Genomic DNA, 17,386 nt, shown 5'->3' with positions numbered 1-17,386 from the left:
TTTGCTGATCTTTTCCCTTACTAGTGGGGCTCTGAATCTGTCTCACTTTTCCGCAGGCTCTCTGCAAGGACCTGCCCTTCATGCTGCCTATGGCTGGGACATAAGATGGGAAACTGTCCAGATTGACTGAGAGTTGTTCCAGGATTTGTGCCTGAGAAGCCAGGGGTGGCAGGGGTGGGGCACACTGGGTGGCTGAGTGCAAGACGGGGTTTATGAGACTTACTGACCCGGAAGACTCCAGCGGTGGGACACAGAGGAATCGAAGGGAGTTTCCTTGAGCCGCACCCAGCACTGGGGGACGCCTCTTCCTTTCAATAGCCACTGTGCTGGTCAGCTTGTATCAAGGCCAACTCACACACAGGGCCATGCTCCAGGGATGCATGCCCCTGTGGTGGCCTGGCGGGATGCTGTGGTGTCACCTGCTGTCACATGGACATTGAAGCATGGGAGACATGCCTGCGGGAAGGGGGGTGCACTGTCCCAGAGAGGGAAAGTCAGCTGGCAGGGCCTGTAGGCTGCTCTCAGTATGCAGCATAGGTGAAGGAAGGAGATGTTGACTGCCTGCCAGCTCATCTCCTGCTGGGCCACGAACCCCAAACCAAGGGAATCCAGACTATGGGCTTGTTTAATCCACCATTTAATTAACTGCCATGAGGTACACACCGGGACTGCCTGTAAGCAGAATGAGGTAAAGGATTTCCTCCACGAGGGGAGGAGGGAGCTCTCCTTTCCCCCGAAACCACATGGCCTGTTTGAAACTCATAGGCTCTGTTTTATCCAGGGGGGAATGGGACCTACAGAGGTCCTGGAACTCTAACAGTGCCAGGTCATAAAATCTGTCGAGTTGCTATGGAGTTCACTGAACCCTCGCCTCACCAATGAGGCAGCAAACCCAGCTTCCAGGGCTATAACCAACAGGTAGGGACTAAACTCCAGGGCACTGGAGCCGCTCAGGGTCACATGGCAACCGGCAATCACTCATAGCGGTGGTGAGGAAGGCCAACAGCAAGGGGCCTGGGAGGCTCAGGACACCTCCCACGTTTGTCAGACTCCCCAGGAGAGTCATACTCCCTGCAGGGCTCCACAGGGAGAGCCCCTAATCCCTTCTTTTCCTGTTTCTCTGGATTGCTCCTGAGGACCTGAAATGGGTAATAATCTCAGTTCCTAGAGACTCCCCTTTCGCTTGTGATCTTCATAACTGGACCACCTTAAAATACAGTATTACCGTGTTTCCCCGAAAATAAGACCTAGCCGGAAAATGAGCTCTAATGCGTCTTTTGGAGCAACAATTAACATAAGACCTGATTATATTATATTATATTATATTATATTATATTATATTATACCCGGTCTTATATTATAGTAAAATAAGACCAGGTCTGTGGGGACAGAGCCCCAAAGAGCAGTTTCCAGACTCTGGGCCTCATATGGAGGGGTGCTGGTTCAGGTGGTAGATGGCCGTCAGCTGTAACCACTGAGCCATTGGCCACTAATATAACTGCTGTGGCTACGGAGGACAGTAGAGGAGCAGAGTCGAGGAGAGTGGAGGAGAGTTGAGGAGAGTAGATGAACAGAGTCGAGGAGAGTGGAGGAGAGTCGTCGGTTGGTTGGCAGAAAAGCGGACAGCAGGTCGCATGTCCTGTGAACCCAGCCTCCAGTGAGACCATAGCGGTATGACTTCCCTACTTATGGCTCCGTGGGTGTTCCTTTTGGGCCTGGCCACATCCTGTGTTCTTATGTGGGGAGCGGGAGCAAAGACCCCACAGGCCGCCCTGCACGACACCTGTGTTCTTGTGCAGGGAGCGGGGGCAGAGACCCCGCATGACTCCCCAAACGACAAATGGCGCAGCGAGCAGGGTCCCCTGCATGACAAGGTCTTATATTAATTTTTGCTCCAAAAGACGCATTAGAGCTCATTGTCTGGCTAGGTCTTATTTTTGAGGAAACACGATAGAAAGAAAAAGCTTATTTTCTTTTGTAACACTGCCTGGCACTAGTATAAACTAAAAGAGGGCATAGCTTGACCTATAAATAGAAGCCTAAATTATAAAACCATCTTACAGTTAGATCCCTTCTGTAGAGGACAGAAAAGGTGGTCAGAAGTCCCATGTGTCCAAGCATCTATATACTTAAGAGGGAAGTCCAGAGCCTGTGGCCCTGTGAGCTGGCTCACTGCCATGTAGACCTCAGTCCTCCACCCGCTTACGTCCTCTGTCTCACTTTCACTCGGGCCACCTTTGGGATGCCCAGACTACGCAGGAAATTTTGGACCCTATTAGGACAACTGAGTCTGTCAAGGGACCCATCTGGGGAGCGCCCGGGATTTAGGGTCCAGGTGTCTGTCACCTCGTCCTTAAAGTGTCACTGGTCAGCATCCCCACTGTGAGTCACCAGTTTTGCAGTCTAGACTTCCTGTTTTCCTCCTCCCCATTTCCTACAATACATGCTGTACATCGAGCCCCCTGCAGACTTTGTAAAGAGGGTCAAGGGTCATTGTTGTCTTTGTTCAGGCGCTGAGAGGAGCTGCCTCTTATCAGTTTCCCAGGACTCGGGACTCTCTGGTTCCCTGAGTCCCTGTCAGACTATCAGCCCATTTAGTGCATTCTCCATCATTGCCTGGGAAGACGCCAAAGGGACCTGATGTTTAGAGAAGATTTTGTCCTTTATCATTAGTACTCCACGGGTCAATTTTGCTCAAACTTTGCTCTCCACAGTTTTCATCTGACCATTTGGGAAGAGGCCCTTTGGTACCAGGGATGATTCAATAAATTTTGGTGCTAAAAAGGGGAGACCCAGCTATCTGCTTGTCCTTTTATGATTGGACACCAACTCTATGTTCAGAAATTTGGCAAAAGTAAAAGTCTTAAGATTTTTCTAACTCTCAGTAACTTTCAAGGTCTTACAGAAAACCAGAAATGTAGACACAGCCACAACTGCTTGAGGCTGAGGTCATTGGAAAAAAAGGGGGTGGGGCAATGAGGGAGGAATTTTTAAAAAGAAACATGCCTAATCTCACAAGCCAGACACCCACCCATTTTCTCCAGTCTACTGAAAACTGTCAAGGTCAAATGGGAAATCGTAAGTCCTCTCTACAATTATTGGTAGTTCTCTTTATGTATATGATCTCTGATATCTGAGTTCGTTTGTGTTTTATATGTGACATAGAGCCTCTGCCTCCAGATGGTATTGCTAATTGCTTACTTATTGGTTGTTAGGAGAAATTAAGGTTCTGAGGGTTATAAAGTCTAATTTATACAAAAGAAAATGATGGGTGTTTTCAGGAAAGGAAGATATAGGTATGGAAGTACATTTCTAAAGGAATTGAAAGAATACAGTTTGTCCTAAGGTTGGTTATTTCTGAATGAGTAAGAAGAGACAAACTAAGAGAGACTAGGAAAGTTGTAGAAGGTTAGTGAAGGAAAGTCTTGAGGAAAAATTTTACATATATTTAAACTAAAGATTAAATGCTGAGTAAAGATTAAATGTGTGCTTCTCAATGTCAGATATAAGCCAGTGTAAAGAACGATTGAACCATTTTTACCAAAAACCTGGATAAGTGTAGGGTTAAATTCATCAAGCTTTACCTGATGTTTTCCCTCACCTGGTAAGGTGTTTTAGTAATTCTGACCCATTGTTACATATCTGATGAGAAGGCTCCAGTCCTATGGCAAGTCAGGGAATAAAGACATTTCAACGTCTTTAACAACCGAGACAGGGAAAACAGAAAAAAGGAACAGTGAGACCAGAGATGAGACCAGAGACAGGTGAGACTTGTGGCCTCAGTTACATACAGATCAAGGACCAAACCCCCTCAGGGCCACCCCGGCAGCCCCCGAGGAGCAACACCAGGTAAGGGAGCCTGCTTTGCATGTGCAAGCCCAGACCACTGGGGTAAGGAGTGCCCTAATCCTCCAAAAGAGCCGTGTGCCCTGTGCAAACGAAAAGGGCGCTGGAAAAGTGGTTGTCCCATTCCGAAGAAAGTAGGGACCAACTCCTTCCCTGCAAATGACAGTAATAAACTGATGGGGCCCAAGGTTTCCAATGCCTCCCAAGATTACTCTCCCCAGCAAGGCTATCATTTAAAATTGAAGGAGAGATAAAGTGCTTCCCAAAAAAGAAGCTAAACGAATTCATAACCACAAAGCCAGGACTGAAAGAAATGTTAAAAGGGCATATTGTTGGAGAAGAAAGATGAAAACTGACAAAGGAAGACCAGAAATGCAAATAACAAAGTGGCAATAAATACGTATCTATCAATAGTCACTTTAAATGTGAATGGATTAAATGCTCCAATCAAAAGACATAGGGTGGCTAAGTGGATGAGAAAACAAGACCCGTGCATATACTGTTTACAAGAGATTCATCTCAGATCAAAAGACACACACAGACTGAAAGTAAAGGGATGGAATAAGATATTTCAAACAAATGGAAACAAGAAAAAAGTTGGGGTAGAAATACTTATATTGGACAAAATAGACTTTAAAATGAAGACTATAATAAAAGACAAAGAAGGACATTACATAATAATAAAGGGATCAATCCAACAGGAGGACACAACCCTAGTAAACATCTATACACTCAACATAGGAGCACCTAAATATATGAAACAAATATTGACAGACATAACGGCAGAGATCAGGAGAAAGATAATCATACTGTGTTTCCCCAAAAATAAGACCTAGCTGGACAATCAGCTCTAATGTGCCTTTTGGAGAAAAATTAGTATAAGACTCAGTCTTATTTTACTATAATATAAGACTGGGTGGTATAATACGATACGATACGATACGATACGATACGATACGATATAATATAATATAATATAATATAATATAATATAATATAATATAATATAGCATAACATAGCATAGCATAGCATACCATAACATAACATAACATAATACCGGGTCTTATATTAATTTTTGCTACAAAAGACACATTAGAGCTGATTGTCCGGCTAGGTTTTATTTTCGGGGAAACACTGCTTTAGGGGATTTTAACAAACTGACACCAGCAGAAAGATCTTCCAGGGAAAAAAATCAACCCGGAAACACCCTAAATGTGTCTTAAATGACACAGTATACTAGAAGGATTTAATTGATATTTTTAGAGCATTTCACTCCAAAGCAGCAGAATATACATTCTCTTCAAGTACACATGGAACATTTTCCAAAATCGATCACATTTTAGCCCAAAAATTCTCAGTAAATTTAAGAAGATTGAAATCACATCAAGTGTCTTCTCTGACCACATTGCTATGAAAATAGAAATCAGTTACAAGAAAAAAACTGAAAAATACACAAACACATGGACACTGAATAACATGTTACTAAATAATGAATGGGTCAACAATGAGATCAAGGAAGAAATTGAATGATACCTAGAGACAAAGAAAAATGAAAACTCAATAACCTGAAATCTATGGGACACAGCGAAAGCAGTCCTAAGAAGGAAATTTATAGCAATGCAGGCAAACCTAAAGAAACAAGAAAAATATCAAATCAACAGTCTATCTTTACACCAAAGGGAACTGGAAAAAGAATAGCAAATAAGCCCAAAGAGAGTACAAGAAAGGACATATTAAAGATCAGAGTGGAAATAAATGAAATAGAGACCAAAAACAAAACAAAACAAAAACAAACAAACAAAAAACCCACAACCCCCCCCAACAATACAAAGGATCAATGAAACCAAGAACTGTTTTTTTGAAAAGATAAATTAAATTGACAAACCATTAACCAGACTCACCAAAAATAGAGAGAGGACCCAAATTAATAAAATCAGAAATGAAAGGGGAGTAGTGACTAAAGACACCACAGAAATACAAAAATTAAAAAAAAAAAAAATACTACAAGCAAATATACACCAACAAATTAGACAATCTGGAAGAAATGGATACATTTCTAGAAACATGCAATGTTCCAAGACTGAATCAAGAAGAAACAGAAAATCTGAACAGTCAGATTACTCTCAGTGAAATTGAATCAGTAATCAACAATCTCCCAACAAACAAAAGTTCTGGAACACATGGGTTCACAGATGAATTTTTCCAAACAGTCGAAGAAGAATTGACACCTATTTTCCTCAAACTATTTCCAAAAATCCAGGAGGGAAGCCTCCCAAACTCATTTTACGAGGCCACTATTACTGTGATCCCAAAACCAGACAAAGATATTACAAAAAAAGAAAATTGTAGATCGATATCCCTAATGAAAATACAAGTAACCCCCATATAACACGGTTGTTAGGTTCCTAAAAAAATGCCGCGTTATGTGAATCCGTGTTATACGAAACAAAGAACTAGTACCAAAAAGGGGGTTAGGTTCCAAAAATTTTAAAAATATACTATTATATTTTTATAATTAAGAGAAATGTCTTTATTAAAGCAATTTTCACCAAAAGTATAACATATTAATGTGTATTAAATAATGTTTTCTTCATCATCACTACTAAGCACCATTAACCGAGGGCATTTTCTTTCTGACAAGATATCTTCATCCTCTGAACTTAATACTCCATGAACAAAATGCATTTAAAATTCAAATATATTTTAAAATTCTGCAGTCACATCTGATATGACATCCATGCTCGAATGAAAAATTTCAAATAAGCTATCTTTTGCCCTTAAAACCTCTTATTACATTCCGTGTTCTTTGGGGATTTTCCTAATTTTGAATGAGATATTTTTTGCTCTTAAAAGCTCTTATTACGCTCCGTGTTTGGGGAGATTTCTCTAATTCTCAAACTATGTTAGAATGAAACCGTGTTCTAGGATGCCTTGTTGTTCGAGGGTTTTCCCCAATTCTCGAACTGTGTTAGAATGAACCCGTGTTATAGAAGTGCCATGTTATACGGGGGTTACATGTAGATGCAAAAATATTCAACAAAAATATTAGCAAACAGGGCGGCTGAATGGCTCAGTTGGTTAGAGCTTGAACTCTGAACAACAGGGTTGCTGGTTCGATTCCCACATGGGCCAGTGAGCTGCACCCTCCACAACTAGATTGAAGGACAACAACGTGGAGCTGATGGACCCTGGAGAAACACACTGATGTCCAATATTCCCCAATAAAATTAAAAATATATATATTAACAAACAGAATTCAGCAATACATTAAAAAGATCATACACTACAATCCAGTGCGATTCATTCCTGCTATGCAAGGTTGATTTAATATCCACAAATCAATTAATCTGATATGCCACATTAACAAAATGAAAAATAAAAATCACATGGCCATATCAATAGATGTAGAAAAAGCATTTGACAAAATCCAACAATCATTTATGATGAAAACTCTTAGCAAAATGGGAATAGAGGGATTGTATCTCAGCATAATAAAGGCCATATACAATAAACCCAGAGCTAACGTCATACTCAATGGGGAAAAGCTCAAAGCATTACCCTTAAAATCAGGAACAAGACAAAGTTTTCCCCCTTTCACTACTTGTATTCAATATAGTACTGGAAATTCTAGCCACAGCAATAGGCAAGAAAAAGAAATAAAAGGCATCCAAATTGAAAGAGCAAAGTAAAATTGTCATTATATGCAGATGACATGATACTATATATAGAGAACCCCAAAGATTTTACTAAAAAATTATTAGAACTAATAAATGAATTTAGTAAAGTAGCAGGATACAAAATTAACATTCAGAAATCAGTTGCCTTTGTATACACCTATAATGAACTTTCAGAAGGAGAAATTAAGAAAACAACCCCATTTACAATTGCCTCAAAAACAATAGAATACTTAGGAATAAATTTAACCAAGGAAATAAAAGACCTGTACTCAGAAAATTATAACACACTGAAGAGAGAAATTGAAGAAAACACAAATTAATAGAAATATATACCATGTTCATGGATGGGAAATAATTAATATAGTTGAAATATCCATACTAACTAAGGCAATATATAAATTCAATACAATCTCTATCAAATTACCAATGACATTTTTTTCACAGAACTAGAACAAATAATCCAAAAATTTATATGGAATCATTCAAGACCTCGAATAGCCATAGCAATCTTGAGAAACAAGAACAAAGTGGGAGGTATCATGCTACCTGACATCAAAACATATGACAAGGCTATAGTAGTCAAACAACATGGTATCGGTATAAAAACAGATACATACACCAGCAGAACAGAATAGAGAGCCCATGCCTATATGGTCATTTAATCTATGGCAACAGAAGCAACAATTTACATTGGGATAAAGGCAGTCTATTCAATAAATGATGCTGGGAAAACCGGACACATGTATGCAAAAAAATGAAACTGGACCACTTCCTCATGTCATTTACAAGAATAAATTCAAAATGGATTAAAGACGAGCAGGGCGCACTTTTTGAGTTCTCCGTCTGATCTTATCACAAACGGGAAGCTTATAACCCATCAAAGGACTCTCTGCTCATCACGCAGAACAGCGAAGAGACTCACGCAGGGATTACTTGCAGGTGGGGAAAATTGGGCGAGCAGGGGAAGAAGGAAGGGAGTGCAGTGGAGACGCACCGCACCTGCGGCGGTGGGGATGCGGGGTGGAATCGCGGTCCACACCTGTGCTGTGGGGACTTGGTGGCTGTAGAAATACAGCCCGCACCCTCGGGTTGTGGAAATCTGCCCAACACCTGTGCTTGAGAAAATCCAGCCCACACCCACGGCTACAGATACGCAGGAGATCCCAGGACGAAGGAGAGCGCGGAAGCCAGGAGATAGGCTCTTTGCCCTGCGTCCCACAGCGGACCTCTCCTGCTGTGGGGGCAGCATATCCAGCATTTGAGGCAATAACCTCAGCTGATACCTCCAGTTAAGCTTTAGGCCAGACAAAGGACACAAACTCAATACCTGGGCCCCTCTCCCCACTCTTCCGACCCTACCCCCGCCTTTCTAGAGACTTGATCTGGCCCCGGCACTAAGGAGCAGTGGCAGATTACAGAGGAGCCTTGGCGCTCGGGCTCTGAGAAGACTGGCGGGAGGCTCTGGCCCAGGGAGGAGGCTGAGAGGAGTGTGGTTTTTGCTGGCTAGGAGAGAGGGACTCCTCTGTCCCCAGCCACCACCATTTCTGGCCTGCGGGAAGGGTGTGACACAGCTGTGCTGAGAAAGAGAGGACCCTTCCTTCCGTCCCCAGCCCCCACCCTTTCTGGCCTGCCTAGGGCGGGGCAATTACATCCACGGAGGCACTCCCAGGGATCAGCAGTAAGCTGCAGACGCAGCTCCCAGCTTTCAGCAGCTGAGAAATCTCCCACCAGCCACACACACAAACAGGGAAGAGGTGCCCTAAGACTCAGGAGAATTGGACACAGGGCTGGTGATGCTACTCTCAGTGTGCATATGTGCAGGCAAGGGCAGAAACTGCACTGGCTTTGTAAAAACTACCGTCCAGAACCCTCAGCCCCACGCATCTAAAGCTGTAGTCCCAAAATCACTCTGGGCACCAGGTGACCGGCTCTACCTGCACAATACGCAGGGGACTCTGTGCTACAGCAGAGAACAACCTGGAGATTACTTGGTGGGCTTAAGCCACGACTGGCGCTGCTTTTTGTTCTGTTTTGAATTGTCTTTATATCTTTGACATCTTTGCCTGTGTTGAGTGGGGGTTGTCGGTTGTTTTTTACATGTGAATGTATTTGATTTTTTCTTTGTTGTTGTTGTTGTGCTTGGTGATGTGCTTTGTTCTGAAATTGCCCTACCAGGGCCCAGCTTAAGAGGCACGAGATTCAACATACCCAGAGGCCAACTCCAGACCAAACCAGAGTACTACCGGGTTTGACCTACCAGGGTGACACACCCAGGGGGGATTCTTTAAAGGCACAAGAGCCCATAGAGGCCAAAACACATCTAAACGGTCAACCCTCATGCAGCAGAACACCCTGCGGTGGGAAGAGCCAAGTCTCACAACTAGTCAGCCTAGGAGTTAACCCCATCTACTCACAAGCGAAAAGAAATTAAAGATCTTCTTTAACAGGGCAATATACACAACACAAGAGTCACTTTTGGAGCACACGCAGGGGAGAAGAACGAAGTAGTGCAAGTGAAATATAAAGGACACATATTACATACGAACCCAGCAAGAACTAAGAACTCCAGGGCATCTACCTAATACGTCGAAGCAAACATAGAGAGTCAGCCAGAATGAGGAAACAAAGAAACATATCCCAAATAAAAGAACAGAAGAAACCTCCAGAAATGGAACCAAATGAAGCAGAGGTAACCAAACTATCAGAGACAGAGTTCAGAACACTGATGATAAGAATATTTACAATAGTCAAGATATGGAAACAACCAAAATGATCATTGATAGAAAATTGGATTAAGAAACTAGTACATTTATACAATGAATTATTACTGGGGTATAAAAAAAGAATGAAATCTTACCATTAGCAACAATATGGATGGACATTGAGAATATTATGCTAAGTGAAATAAGTCAGACTGAGAAACACCAATGCCACATCATCTCACTTATATGTGGAATCTGAGGAACAGAATAAATGAGCAAACAAAACAGAAATAGACTCAGAGATATAGGAAAAAAACCTGTTGGCTGCTAGATGGAAGGGAGAGGGGATGGGATAGAACGTGAAAAGATTAGAAAATGCAAATTAGTAGACACAATATAGTCATGGGATATGAAATACAGAATGGGGAATCTAATCAACAATGCTGTAAAGATTATGTAAGGTGTCTGATGGGTACTGGACTTATCAAGGGAATCACTTCATAGACTGTGTAGATCCCTGACCAATGGACTCTACAACTGAAGCTGAAGTAGAATTATATTGTATGTTAACTATAAGAATATATATATATATATATATATATATATATATACACATATATATGTGTATATATATATTCACAGGAGGTGGAGTGTAGAATGAGGAAGATAGTTAATGATATTTTAACAGTTATATAAGAGGTCAGAGGGTAGTAGCTTGGGGGAAGGGGTTTTCACTTTGTGAGAGGTGTAAATGTCTATTATGTTGCTTCATAAACCTGAAATAAATAAATAAATAAATAAATAAATAAATAAATAAATAAATAGGAAACTCTGGTGTCCACAGGCAGGGACAATGCCCCTGTTTAGTAGGAAGCAGTTTCCAAAGACGGACCTTCATCCCAAATCCCTTGTAAGATTATAAAAACACAGATTTCTTGAGGGAAGAAGTTTACCATAGGCAGAAAGAACAGGGCAATGGGGAGATAGCAGGAGGAAAGGAAGATGTGAGGGGAAACACAGGAAAGAAAGGAGATGAGATCATTCTTAAGAAAAGGAATAGCTACAGCTAATTGTAAGGAATTATAATGCTATTACCATTGGGGGCAGGGAAAAATCTCTACCAGCTGTGTAGCCATGACAGTTCTCATGAGGGCCAAGTGAGGACAAGGTAATCCCACCACCCTATGGTAAGGCGTGGTCAGAGAGGACAGCGGGGACCTACCCCGGGAACACCTGGGACTCCACCCCTTAAGCTAGAGTATTTGGCGCTCTCATTTGAATAAAATCCTAAGACTTTGTTCTTCAGCACAGTCTCTCTTCTTCTGGGTCTGCTCACTCTCACGCTGTCCTGAGAGTGTACCTCACTCTTTTCTTTCTCTTAATAAATCTACTGCTTGTTCAGCTCTGTTTGCATTACTTGTTGTGTCCTGCACGACAAGAGCTGTGGGAAGCAAGAAGGGCAGCGAAGGGTTAAGAAAGACAGTAGCCAAGAATAAAGTGTAAAGGGGGGGGGGGCAAGGGACTCAAGCCTCAAGGGCTGAGCCCCAAATCAGGTCAACACATAGCTTTTTATTCCTTAAAAAATGAGGAAGTAAAGCTTGTTAATCTCAAGGTCTGTGAGTTCCGTGCCTGCTGGCTGTTTTCCCGAAAGTCCCCATTGTGCTCCAGCACATACTGTGCCTTCACACACACAGGCACAACCCCGGGGGATGGAGTCATTGTTCTGAAACCATCCATTGAAGGGGAGTGTGGGGACAGAGCCCCAGAAAGTAGTTTACAGGCTCTCGGCCTCACGTGGAAGGGGGCTGGCTCGGGTGGTAGATGGCCGTCGGCTGTGGCCGGTTAGCCAATTGGCCACTGGTATAACTGCTGCAGCTACGGAGGAGAGCCGAGGATTGCCGAGGAGCCAAGGAGAGCCGAGAAGAGAGGAAGAGAGTAGAGGAACAGAGCTGAGGAGAGTGGAGGAGAGTTGTCGGTCGGTGGGCGGAAAGGCAGACGGCATGTCACGCGTCCGGTGGGCCCAGCCTCCAGTGAGACCATAGTGGTATGACTCCCCTACCTATGGCTCCGTGGGTGTTCCTTTTTGGCCTCACCATATCCTGCGTTCTTGTGTGGGGAGCGGGAGCAGAGACCCTGCAGGCCGCCCGGCACGACAAATGGCTCAGCGAGCAGGGTCTCCCGCATGACAGGGAGTGACCAATATCATTCCACTGGGTCTCAGTTTGCTGAGACATCCCCTCAAGAAAACTTTACCAATATCTTTCCATCAGGCCTCAGGTTGCTGAGGCACTCCCTTGTGATATTCTGGGGCAGGTGCAGGAGAACAAAGGGTTCGGCAGCTGTAAGACAACAGTTACTTATTTGGTTTTGTCCTGAAATTCCTTCCTGCGGTGATATAAGAACCTTTTTCTTCAGTAAAAAACTCTTCTATTTCCTTGCAATTATCTTGTTGAAGATCCTTTGTTATTTTATTAAGAGGTAGAATAGCACAAGGCAAGCTCTCCGGAGTCTGGCTGCACACGAGGCCCCACCACCAGCCTTGTGGCTACTTTATCAAGTGAGTTAACCTCTCTCAGCACAGGGTACTGGTAGATGTTTAACAATCAGCTCTCTGGGGGGGAGGGGCTAAAATATAAGCCCTGATTTGTACACTTGTCAATTTCTGTGGTGTAAATATCCCCACCATAGCAGATTTCAAACTGCCAACCTAATACCATAAAATGGAGAGTTGGGGAAACAAGAATAGCAGCTCACTATAAGACAGTGTTTCTGCCATACAGATACGACAGACATCAATAACCTCTGAAGCACAGACGCTAATGAAATGCTTTTGATGATGAATTTTAAGTATTTATTACCTTTGTTTCTAATATAATTTATTTACTTATAATTTTGTGTAATCAAATTTTTAACAAGAGTCATGATTAACCACTAGGTTGCCGAATTCCTGGAAGTTTTACATTTAGCGCTGGCTCCTGCACACAGCAGTCTCTGAGTCTTACCTTTCTCACCTGTGAAATGGGAGGCATAAAAACAATAACGCTTAGTGGTGAGGATGAAAGAAGACCATACCTTGGAGCACACAGTAAAGATTCAGTGATGTACTTGGTCCAGTGAACATCAACTAAAGAGTTCCTCTCTCCCCCAGGCTGGGTAGAGAAAGCAGTGAATGGGGCCGGTATTGGATCTCTACATACAGGGGAAGCCAGTTTTAGAATTCCAGGGTAAGAAACAGTCAGAAGAGTATGAGCTCACCACCCCTAAGCCCAGGAATTGGAGGTGCTGTAATTAGTTTAACTCTTCCGTACTGATGGTCATTTAGGTTATTGCCAATATTTTGCAGGGAAAGTAAATGCTGCTATGAATAATTTTGTACACGTGTGCATATTTCTGTAGGATAAGTTTCTCAAACTAAAATTGCTAGAACAAAAGGCATGTTTATTTGTAGTTTTGAAATCTATTTTCAAATCACCCTCCTTGAGGAGCTATAACAATGTAAAGTTTGATAGTCATTACATTTAATGTTTTCAGAGTATTCCACTGAGTAGAAGAATCAGAATTGATTAACACATTCCCTTATTTTTGTAAGTTTAGGCTATCAATAGGGAAATCTCCTTCCAAAGTTCTATACACTGAGAACTTGATCCTCTGACTTATAAACCTTCTCAGCTCTCCATGGAACAACAGAAGCTCAAGCACCTAACTCTATGTACAACAATGTATTCCTTAAGCAAGTGTAAAACTAACATTTTTATAAATAAAATTGAACAACTAACAAAAGGATACAGCAGAGTTCAGTAGAAACAACTAAGATTTTAGGGTCAAAAGGCATAATTTTTCATCTTTCTCTTATAACCTGTGTGACTTTCAATAAGCCACTTAGACTTCCTGAGATATATTATAATTTAACCCTCTACAAATGTATCTATTAGTATATATTTTGACATGAGTGACAATGTATGAAAAATCCATTGAACTGAGTTGGTACCAGTTCAGGAACCATGTCTGAATACTGTTTCATCCCCCGTGTCCAGAGTAGTTCCTGGAATGCAGCATGTAATCAATACATAATGAATGAATGAACCATATTTCATCCTCTTGTCCAATGTCAGGTAATACACAACCAAGAAAACTTAAAGGTAGCTAAGGGAGAGCTCTTACAGGTACGTCAAACTCCCAGTCTGGAGTACTATCTCTCCATGTGATCAAAGATATCATGATTGTCCCCAGCTTTACTTTATTGCAAGTGAAGAGATGTTAGGAAGATGTCAGTCATCACCAGTGTGCAACAAACCACTCCTATCTAGTGGTGTAAACTAATGGGCGTGTTATTATGCTCATGGATGCTGTATATCAGCAATTGGGAGAGGGCACAGCAGGGATGGCTTGTCTCTGCTTCACAGCTGGGCCTCAGTTGGGACGACTTGAATATCTGGGGGTGACCCGAGGCAGGGGATGGGAATCATCTGGAAGTTTTTTTACTCTTATGTCAGACACCAGGCTTGGGCTCAGCTGGGACTATCAACTGGAGCATGTACATGTAGGATCCAACAAGGTATGTCCCAGGAAGGAACATTTCAAGAAAACTGGTGTTCCAAGAGAACCAGATGGAAGCTGCATGGCCTTTTGTGACCTCTCCATGGAGGTCCCGTAGCATCACTTCCAACATATTTTATTGATCAAAACTATCACTAGCACACTGAGAGTCAAGTGAGGGGCTTAGGACCTCCTACCTTCTTTCCCCCATGGGGAATGGCAAGATCACATTGCAGAAGAACACTTGGGATAGATTTGCAGCCATCTTGGAAAATACAATCTCCCAAGGAAGGGGTGGGGCATACAAAATTGCATGAACACGCAAACTAGTGGGAAAAAATGATAGATAAACAGATAATCACATAAAAATAAAATAAATCGCAAGGTAGTTATTTCTCTCTCTTTTAAATGCTTCCATAAGAATTATTTCCCCCCCTTTGATAACAGTCATCACATTTACATGTTTTCATTTATTTTCTGTCTTCTCACTAGACTGAAATCTCCATGCACCTAGTTCCCTGTGCCTAAAATATTACCAACTTCATAACAGGTACTTAATAAATACTTGTTGAATTTTTATCTTGATTAGATGTTGAATTGATAATATTTTGGAGATATTTGATTAAATAAATGTATTGGTAAAATTAAAAACATAATAATAAATATTCGTTGAAAGAGTGGATGAATAAAATGTTGTTCTCCAATAGTTGTGGAAAGGCTGTGGGAGTCCAGGCAGTAACAACTCAGTTTGAAAGAAATGACATTTAAGTGAGTCTTGAATGATTTAGAAGGATGAATAACAGTTTTCTGATGAAAAGGGTAGGGGATATATTTTTGTCCTTAAATCTCTTTCAGAGACTTCTGTTAGCTAAGTTTAAGTAGGCATAGCCTCATCGTAAGTCTATAGATGGCAGCAGTTATGATGTTTTGGGTTGCAAGTGACAGAAAACAGTGACTGAGCTGGCTTCAAAATAAGCATTGTATTGTATCACATCACAAGAAGTCTGGAGGGGGGCAGATCGGCCATCCTCAATGCCATCCTGCCTCAGTGTCAGCTCAGGTCTTTTATGGTTGCAGGATGGAACCCACAAGTAGTAAGCATCACATGCAGACAAACAATACCCAATTGAAACAACACTGTTTCTCCTTTTGAGTAAAAATGTTCCCATAAGCCCCTTGTCAGATTTACCTCACATTGGTGCACTCCGTTATTGGCTAGTTTCCAACGCACATGTGTAACCTAAATACTGATAAAAAAAAAAGGGAGCAACAGGATCAGGTGGGGCAGTCACAAGTTGCTTCTTGGGACTTGGACTGGAGCTCCTGCCTCGCCTGAAGCACATGGCTGTGCGGAAAATGGTTGATTCACAAACAAAACAAAACAAAAACCTGGGGTTCTGTTGGGAAGGAGAAAGGGGAGATGACTCTTGGGTAGGTAATCAACAGTGTTCACAGCATTAAGCTTTAAGAAGGTGATAGTTCTGTCTTCTTTGTAGATGACTTTCACCTAGCACTTTTGTCTATTTTCTTTTCTGTCTTTTGCTCATTTCCTTTCTCATTCTGCATTAGATTTATTCGTTGAATAAATCCCATGCTACATCAATGAAAAGGTGTGATGTATAGAGTACATGTATGAATCTAATTAATTAAAAGTACAGTGCTTAGATAGAGTTTAGTTTCAGGTAAAAACCTTGATCCAGATTCTTCTGTTACTCCCTGATCGCCTAGTCACACCCAGCTGTCTGTTACTCATACTGGGCTCTTAGGAGGTCTTGTGCTTCTACGTGTGCTGATGCCTCTGCCGTGAAAGACCTTCTTAGACTTCTCATCTGTAGTGGATACTGAATATTGCCTCTGCAGGCCTCTTTCCTTTATGAAGAGATTTGAAACCTCGAAACGACATTTCCCAGACTCCCTTGCAGTGAGGGTGTGGTTCTGAAATAAGTTCAGTCAAGCAGGCGTACTCCTTTGAGATTTGGCAGGCAGATGCAAGGAGAAGGCACCATTCTGCTGGGGTTGCTGCTGGAAAGCAAGATTTGAGAGGGAAGGTTAATAATAGCTGTTCAACGCTGCTGGCCTCAGTGTCCTGTTTCAGTGTCTAGTCATAAGTTTCATAGGTGTGAAGGGCAGTTGCAGCAGCAACACTATTCTGACTTTCGGAACATAGCTCCTGTAGTGGGCACTTGAACTCAGTATTCCCGGGGTAGGCCCCTCACTTCTGCCCCTCCAGACCTCCCATCAATTTTGTAAGATCCTGCTTCAGTTTCAGTATTAAATCATTCTCTGCTTGCAGACCACCCATGGTGGTTTCTGTTTCCTGTACTGAACCCTGAGTGACAGATCACCTAACTCGTATTCAGCCTTCCACGCACAGCTTGGGTCCTCCTTGAGCCACCAGGTTGGCCTAAGTGACTCCTCTGCACTCCGCTTGTGCCCTGCCTGTTAAGTCCACGCCTCATCATGTTTGCACCCCTGGTGCCAGTGCTTGGCTCACAGCATGTCCAGCATCAGTATTTATTGAACTGAAACGTCCTCTGCCAGGATACCAGGAAATCTAGCCTGAGGGGCATCCCAACTCAGATCAGGACTGCAAAGCCCAAAAACAAGTTGGCTCTACACTTATA

At 42.4% G+C, this 17,386-nt stretch overlaps 1 long non-coding RNA gene across 4 annotated transcripts in view; it reads right to left on the bottom strand.

Moving 5' to 3' along the window:
* Positions 1 to 13,091: 13,091 nt before the first annotated feature.
* Positions 13,092 to 17,386, bottom strand: part of LOC109438113 (uncharacterized) — a 76,263-nt gene continuing 71,968 nt past the window's right edge. For 2 of the 4 annotated variants that reach the window (XR_012497265.1, XR_012497268.1), the window contains one exon: positions 13,092 to 16,784. This is a non-coding gene — a long non-coding RNA (uncharacterized LOC109438113). The remainder of the gene's footprint in view (positions 16,785 to 17,386) is intronic. The other 2 variants (XR_012497262.1, XR_012497261.1) reach the window with 1 other exon arrangement.

This window comes from Rhinolophus sinicus, linkage group LG01 (assembly GCF_036562045.2).
Source record: "Rhinolophus sinicus isolate RSC01 linkage group LG01, ASM3656204v1, whole genome shotgun sequence".
Classification (NCBI taxonomy): Eukaryota; Metazoa; Chordata; class Mammalia; order Chiroptera; family Rhinolophidae; genus Rhinolophus; species Rhinolophus sinicus.
The sequence above is the reverse complement of the archived record's forward strand: the minus strand, read 5'-3'. Positions and strand labels throughout refer to the sequence as shown.